Here is an 8,609-nt window from a genome sequence, read left to right as displayed (position 1 = left end):
ATTTAAGGATGCTGGGTGGTGGGGGCACGCACCTTTAATCCCAGCACTCTGGGGAGACAGGGGCAAGCGGATCTCTGTGAGTTTGAGGCCAGCCTGGTCTACATGGTGAGTTTCAGGACAGCAAAGGCTACACAGAGAAACCCTGTCTCAAACAACAACCTTTAAAGAGAAGTCTGATGCTAAATGGAATAATGGAGTGCTGGGCTCCCTGGGTGGGAAATACTCCACCCAGATAAGCTTCCAACTCGTGAAAAGGGATTTTCAAAAAATTTAAAAAGCTTGAGCAGTGAACAAAACCATCAAAACCAGAAAGTGGATGCAAATAAAATTGAAAGAGGGGGCCAGCTTCCAGCCCCATCAAGCAGCAGAACTCAGGGGCCTCAACCACGTTGCTTTAGAGCCAACAATAGGAAAAAGGGGTTGTGGAATCACCCCTCTTGTTAAGAAGTGCTGCAGAGCCAGGCGTGTATCAGGCATGTGTCTGCGTGCAAGCCCAGAGAGAACATCATACAAGGCTGTGGAGGTAAAGCCTGGATTGTGTTGGACACTCCAAGATGTGTATTTTGTGTGTATATTGGAGGTATATAATACGCTTTTTGATTTTGATTTTACAGGGGATTACAGGTAAAGGATTGCATGAGTCCCAGAAGAGACTTTTGAATCTCAAACATTGTTGAGACTATGATAGACCACGGAGACTGAATGCATTACGATTACAAGCCTAATGGGGTCAGGGAGTAGAGTGTGGTGGTTTGAATAAGAATGGCCCCACCACAGGCTTAATGCTTAGTCACTAGGGAGTGAAACTCTTTGAAAGAATTAGAAGGATTGGGGGTGTGGCCTTATTGGAGAAAATGTGTCACTGGTGGGAGTGGTGTTAGCTCTTTGAAAGTCTGGGAGAATTCTGCACTAAAACTGTCTTGCCCTGGGTGGTTTTCTGTTTGTTTGTTTGTTTGTTTGTTTTTGTTTGTTTGTTTGAGAGACTTTTAATAACTGCTTCTATTTCCTTGGGAGTTACAGGTCTATTTAAGCTGTTTATCTGATCTTGATTTAACTTTGGTAAGTGGTATCTATTGGTAAAATTATCCATTTCTTTTAGATTCTCCAATTTTGTGGAGCACAGGTTTTTAAAATGTGGCCTAATGACTCTGGATTTCCTTGGTGTCTGTTGTTGTGTCCCCCTTTTTGTTTCTGATTGTGTTAGTCTAGATGTTTTCTGTCTTTTTATTAGTTGTTTGGATAAGGGTTTGTCCCTCTCGTTGATTTTCTCAAAGAACTAACTCTTTGTTTCATTGATTCTTTTTGCTCCCATTTTATCGATTATTTCCCGACAGCTGTCCTGCTTGGAGGAGCTTCTTTCTGTTCTAGACCCTTCAGACGTGCTGTTAAGTTGCTAGAAGGAGATCTCTCCAATTTCTGTACGAAGGCGCTTAGTGCTATGAACTTTACTCTTGGTACCACTTTTATTGTGTCCTATAAGTTTGTGTATGCTGTGCATTTGTTTTCATTGAATTTTAGGACGTCTTTAATTTCTTTATTTCTGCCTTGACCCAATTATCATTCAGTAGAGTGTTATTCAGTGTGGCGGTGTGAATGGGTTTGGCCCCCATAGACTCATGTGTTTGAACGCTTGGCCCATACAGAATGACACTGTTGGGCGCTGTGGCCTTGTTGGAGAAAGTGTGCCCCTGTGGAGGTGAGCTCTGAGGTGTCCTACGCTCACCTTATCCCCAGTGAGGCACACAGCCTCCTTCTGCTGCCTGTGGACCAAGACGTAGAACTCTCAGCTCCTCCAGCACCGTGTCGTCCTTCAGCCCGCCATATTTCCTGCCATGATGATAATGAAATAAACCTCTGAAAGTATAAGCCAGCCCCAATTAAATGTTTTTATTTGTAAGAGTTGCTGTGGTCACAGTGTCTCTTCACAGAAACAGAAACCCAAACTAAAACATTCCATTTCCATGAGTTTCTAGTCTTTCTGCTGTTTCTGTCAGTGTTGAAATCCAGTTTTAATCTGTAGTGGTCTGATAGAACGCAGGGGGTTATTTCAATTTTCTTGTACTTGTTGTGGCTTGCTTTGTGACCAAGTATGTGGTCAGTTTTAAAGAATACTCTGCGAGATTCTGAGAAGGTCCATCCTTTGGTGTTTGGGTGAAATGTTGTATAGATTTCTGTTAGATCTATTTGGTTTATAACGTGTTAGCTTCATCATTTCTCTGTTTAGTTCGTGCCATGCCCTGCTAGAGCATTATGGCACCAGGCTGGGGTCATCTCCAGCACGGTCTGCGTCCTCGGAACCCCAGGCCTGTGTAGGACAGGCTAGCTCCCTGTCTGAGCCCCCCGGCACTGGTCTGTTAATTGTCTCAGGCTTGCTCCTTGCCTGGCTTGCCCAAGTGGCCCTTTGCCAGGGTTGTCCCAGGCTGGGTTCTTCTAGTCTCTGGCTTGCTTTCTGACCTGGTTCAGTTCTGGCCTTCCTGGTTCTGGACTGGACTGGTGGTGGCCTCAGGCTTTCTTTCTCCTGGGTATGTTAGGTTACTAATAATTCAGATGTTCGTCAGGTCAGAACACTGAACTGACCGTAGACACAGCTTCTCTCTCTCTGCCACCTTTTGATGCACAGTGACCCCGCAGCCACACCTGCAAGGTAGCCAGGGGCAGGGAGATTATTTTATTTAGTGCCTGTGTTTTCACAGGTGTCGTTAATCTCCTTGGGTTGGAGTTTTTCTTCAAGTGTCTACCATAGGGCTGGATTTGTGGATAGCTATTGTTTAAATTTGACTTTGTCATGGAATATCTTGTTTTCTCCACCTGTGGTGCTTGTAAGTTTTGCTGGGTGTAGCAGTCTGGGCTGATATCTGAGGTCTCGGAGTCTGCAACACATTCGTCCAGCCCCTTCTGGATTTTAGCGTCGCTTTTGAGAAGTCAGGTGTAATTCTAATAGGTCTGCCTTTACACTTTATACTTGGTCTTTTACCTCGCTACTTTTAAATTTTTTTCTTTGTTCTCTGTGTTTAGTATCTTAATTATTATGTGCTGAGGGAACAATCTTTTCTGGTCCAATCTACCTGGTGTTCTATAGGCTTCTTTTCCTTTAAAGGCATGTCTTTCTTTAGGTTAGGAATTTTTTTTTCTATGATTTTGTGGAAAATATTTTCTGAGCTTTTGAGCTGGGAATCTTCTTCTTCTCTTCCTATTATCCCTAGGTTTGGTCTTTTCATAGTGTCCCAGATTTCCTGAATGTTTTGTGTCATGAATTTTAGATTTAACCTTTTCTTTGACTAATGTGTCTATTTCTTCTGTCATATTTTTAATGCCTGAGATTCTCTCTTTCATGTCTTATACTATGTTGGCAATGCCTGAATCAGTAGTTTCTGTTTGCTTACCTAGATTTTTTATTTCCAGAATTCCCTCAGTTTGTGTTTTCTTTATTTTCATTTTCAGGCCTTTAACCGTTTCCTTTACCTGTCAGTTTTTTTCTTGGCTTTCTTGGCATTTTTAAAGGGGTTTATTGATTTCCTCTATTTTTTTTTGTTTGTTTGTCTTTTCCTTAATTTTTAAAGGAATTCATTCATTTCCTCTTTAAGGACCTCTGTCATCTTCATGAAGTCGGGTTTAACATCGTCTTCCTGTGCCTCAGCTGTGTTGAAATAGTCAAGGCTGGTTGTAGGGAGATGGCCAGTCTCCGTGGTGACGTATTTTCCTGGCTGTGGTTGACTGTATTCTTTCACTGTTGTTTAGGCATCTGGACTTGGGGTGATTATAGGCCTGGGTGTTGATTTCTGTGTTTGTCTTTGTGGTTGGTCTTCCTTGGTTTCTGTTTCCTCTCTGGTCTTGTGGCTGGAGTAGTTTGTGGTTGAATAGAGGATCTCTGCCTGAGTGTGTGGGGGGGCTGGATTTCCGATGGTTTGGATGCAGCAGAGAGTCACTGCCCAAGTTAGGGGCTGGAGCTCTAGTGATGGGCATGGCCTCTGATCTGGTGGTGGGGAGGGGGTGGGGGTGTTCCTCTGGGGTTCAGGTGCTCTCCTGGCCTCTGGCGGGGTAGGAGGCTTCTGCCAGAGGTGTGGGCAGAGATAGGGTGACTTTTTTTTTTTATAAGAGTTGCCTTGGTCATGGTGTCTCTTCACACCAACATAACAGTGACTAAGACAGGTGGTAAACAGGGGATTTTGTTTTTCTAAAAGTTTACTTGAAGGACACATTTTGCCTTATTATGCATGTACCCAAAACCACCTCAGGCTGAACTGACCCCTGTGTCTCAGACCTGGGTATGTTCAGGAACACACCCGGGTGGGAATGGATGACAGAGAAGGGATTCACCAACAGCTGCCGAGGAGGCTAATTTATCCCGCTGTTGGGGTGGGGTGCCGTGTGCAGTTCAGTGCACGCCAGGGGGCAAAGGTTACTAGGCACACCGCTAGAAGCGTGTGTCCACAACCCCAGCCAGGCGGGGCCCCAGGCAGCCAAGCTGTCTGTGTGTTTGCCTACATCAACTTCTCCTGAGAGACTTCCCCCAGTCTGTTAGGAAACTGAAGACAGAAGATTGGTGTTCCGGGACTGCTTCATGTTAGGTGGGGACAAAGATCTGAGTAGGGCAGAAGTAGTCTCTCTAATTTCCCCTTGAGTTGCAATGTCTCTTGGACTCCATTGAGGAGCATTCATGAAATACCTCAGTTCACTGGTCTGGAGTTAAACATAGCCTGAATAGTCAGGTGGCAACTCTTGGTAGACGATCACTTATAACTGGATTTTTCAGATCCTGAAAGAGATAATGTGTTTGAGCTTATTGAGAATCAGGGAGAAGATAGCCATTCCCCAAAGGGAGGAGTGTTGACAGTTTCCATGGTTTTTGAGGCCGGCAGGGTATTGCCCAGAGTTTGAACTGAGTATGTTCCCTGAAGAATATTTTTGATATTGTGTTGGACTTTTCAAGATTGTACAATGCAAAAGGATTTACCAGACTGATCACGAGAATGCCAGGCTACATACGTAAGTGTACTGTTTTCTAACAAAATCTCAATCATCTAATTTTACCAATGAAGACTCAGGAACCAGATTCTGGCGTGAAAGCCTGATAGCTCAGAAAGGCAGAGAAATCACCCAGATAATGCCCCAGCAGGAAAAAGAATCTCTTTCCCCAAAAACCTCAAAAACCTCTCAAACTGAATGTCCCTCCCTTCTACTTCCTGTGCATCTCTCTATCCATCTTCCTGACTTCCTCTTACTCTGGTTTTTTCCCCTGTATTCACTCCCTGTCAACTGGTTGCTTGCTCCACCTCTTAATCTATGGTTGATTTTTTTAATGCTGTTTGCGGAAAGCTCTTGGATTAAGGGTGTGTGCTAGGGCTGAGCCACACCTCAACTAGAAACAGTTATTTCCAGTAAACAACACAATCGCAGGGTGATTGTAATCAAATATCCTGTAACACTGTCCCCTTTTTGTCTAAATGAAAATGAAAGGTTTTTAACTCTAACACAGTAAAACTATTTACAATACCGAAGCCATTTCTGCTAAGCTTTCTACAATGTCCAGCTTGGTTGTATTTGACAGTTTTGGGATTAAGTATTTTTGAGTTCAAGTTCTGTAAAATGTTCATGTCAGTCTCCTATGAACTCAGCAATCTGAATGTCCTAAGCAGTCTGTAGTCTGAAGCTAATATTTGGGTGGTGCTTGTCAGCTTAATGGCAGTCTTGGCTAAGTAGAATGTAGCAGTCAACCCAATGGTGTCCACTGCTTGTCCGCCATCTAGAGAGAGAGAAGAGACGTGGGGCAGTTTTCCCCAGTGGTTAGGGTTACCACAATCTGGGTGGATTCGTCATTGGAGAGGCCCATCATCTTCTTGGGGAACGCAGAGGTTACTGTTAGGAATGGTCATGGTTTATTGTAGAAAACCTAAACATTTTAAATGCCATATCAGCAGATCTCTGGAGCACTTGAAGACACAATCTACTAAGTTCATCTGAGGCCCACAAACTTTGTTCCTAGTTACCTGCTTCAGACTCAAACCTGAAAACACATACCGGAAGCTGGATGAAGCTTATTTCTAGAAATAGTACTATGTATGACTACTAGTATCGTGACAGAAAGTTTATAATAATCATGTAGATTTTGACATAATATTTATGCCTTTAGAAAAGTTTTAGAGAGTCAAATGAAAACCAAAAGATTATGAGATCAGTGGCAATAGAACAGTCCTTTATTTTCTGTTTTTCGCTGTCCCATTCCAGGTGGCTCTTCTGATAGGAGACAGAGATTTTGGATTTTCCGTTAACAAGCATGCATGGTTTTAGAGAGGAAGAAAGCCGTATTCCAACCCCAAAGCCAGCTTAAACTTTTAACTGAATTGGGACCACATAGAGACCATTTGTCTGTAAAGGCAGTAGAGACAAGCTGAAGGTGGACTATGCCACTTGGCCAATCCACTCCTTTTCTCAGACATATTCTCTTGATGATCTGTCCTCTTTTGTCCAGTGGTCTCTGGATCTCTTAGGTGGATTTAGTCCTGGATTTATTCCTTAGGAGAATAAATCTCCTGGAAAGAGAGAGAGAGGAAAAAAAAAAACCTGCCCCCACCCTATCCCTGCGGTTTTCCTTTTTTTGGCAGATTATATCTTCTCTAGGACAAAATTTTTTTGGCAACAGAAAAGGTATTATCACCTTAGTGTATGTGGTAAGTATTCCTATATTCCCATTTTTTTCTTTACATATAAAATCATTTAAGTGTATTTATTTTTAGATCACAAAGGACATTCACTTTGAATTTCAGCCTGCCTTTTGTAAGCAACTTTTATATTTAAATCACCATAATTCTTATGTGCCTGCCTCTGCTTCCCTGTGCTGGAATTAAATGTGTGAATCTCCACTTGGCTATAAATTACTTATAATAGTTATTTTCATACTGTTGTCTTAGTTTAATTTGATTCTCCATTTTCCCTTATATTTTAGTGTTAGGGGTATTCAGGTTTTATCATCTTGCTGATTTATTCTGAATTTGTTCTTCGGCAAATCTTAGTATTCTAGTCTTAATTAAGCACGATGCCAATTTGTCCAGTGTTTCATAATTTTGTCAGTCTTGCCTGTATGTGCTACATAAAACTTAATGTCTTTGCTAAGTTTTGCCAGGTTTTACCATTTCCATTCATGCCTCCCCTGACCATTTATCTGCCAGTCAGTGGCTTTCCGTTTTGATGACCATACAGCTTTACCACGTCACAGGCACCATGAATTGGAAAAGACAGAGCTTTTCCCTTTGCTTTCCTCATTGTTTGTTTGATAGCCAATAGTGCTGTGCTGATTTTGTGGTTTCTCCCTCAGTATTGGCCATTCCATGGCCTGGTCTAGAGGCTGCCACTTCCATTAGTTTTGGTTCTATTGGTGGTTGATGAACCATCAGTAAACCATGCGTTAGCCAAATGTTGTCACCATTGGTTGGTCCCCACAGGTGCCTCCTTGGGAAGAGAGGGGAATGGTTTAGGGATGGGGATTGCCAGCAACCAAGCTATTTCCTCAGTGAGGGAAGGCACAAACCTCTTTGCTACAACATCCTGGTGACAGGAATTCAGACAGGTGCCAGTTCCACTGTTACACCTTCTCTTCCATGACAACACCTGCAAAGAACTCTATCTTGGAACAATCCAGCCCTCATTGTAAGGAGAACCCTTATGACCATAGGGTGTTTGGTAATGACTGAGTATAAGGGTCTCCGTTCCTCTTAAAATGTCCAGATTTGTTTCTCAAAGAGAGAATATTTATTCTCTGTATATGGAAAGTGTTTGCAATAGAAGCCAACAGGCAAATGTTGATGTACTACTTTTTGTTTTATGAAGAGTCTCCAGTTGCCAATTCACCAATAAATACGATACCACAATTAGGATATCATCTGGTTCAATACTGGTCAGGGTTGCATGCACAGAGATGAGCTTACTGGCATGTGCAAAAGCTGCTCTTTGTTCTTGTGTCCACTGGAAATTAGCTGCCTTTCTAGTAAGGCTGTAGAGGATTTTTATAATAATCTGTAAATATGGTATGTGATTTCTCTAGTGTGCACACATACCAACTAGAAGCTGTATCTGAGTGTTGTCCATGGGTGGTAAAATTAAAGGCATGTGCCACAACCACTTTATTTACTCACTGTAACTCTAGAATTTAGAAAAGAGCAAACTTATAGAGATCTGCCTGTTTCTGCTGGGATTAAAGGCCACCACTGCTCTGATCAACTATTTTATCTTAGCTCCAAATCACTCCAACTCTTAAAGAGTGAGAAAACAAGTTTGAATTGTAGTAACCCTCTGGACTTAGTTAAAAATTTTAAAATCTATTATCTGTGATTTTTAATACCAAACAACAAAAGTATCCTTTTTACTTAACGAAAACAAACCCAAACTCAAAAGCTGATATACAAGATAGCGTGGCAGTCTACAATCTAACATCCTAACATGGAATTAAGACACATGGTTTAAGAAAACCCATTTTTCATCTCATGCCAGTAAGGTAAGGGCGCCTTTGGTAAATTATCATTTGAAAATATTACTTTTATTTTTTCATGCTTAGTTAACCATTTTAAAAGTAGGGCCTTTGGAACCTCTGAACGACCAACAGCTGTTGTGTCCCG

The 8,609-nt window shown here is 42.2% G+C and overlaps 1 non-coding gene across 1 annotated transcript; it reads right to left on the bottom strand.

The window, feature by feature from the left end:
• Nucleotides 1-2,523: 2,523 nt before the first annotated feature.
• LOC132646909 (small nucleolar RNA SNORA17) lies at nt 2,524-2,659 on the bottom strand. The gene has a single exon (XR_009585242.1). It is a non-coding gene; the product is annotated as a small nucleolar RNA SNORA17 (small nucleolar RNA).
• Nucleotides 2,660-8,609: the final 5,950 nt, after the last annotated feature.

This window comes from Meriones unguiculatus, chromosome 12 (assembly GCF_030254825.1).
Source record: "Meriones unguiculatus strain TT.TT164.6M chromosome 12, Bangor_MerUng_6.1, whole genome shotgun sequence".
Taxonomy (NCBI): Eukaryota; Metazoa; Chordata; class Mammalia; order Rodentia; family Muridae; genus Meriones; species Meriones unguiculatus.
This window is presented reverse-complemented; position numbering and strand designations above follow the sequence as displayed.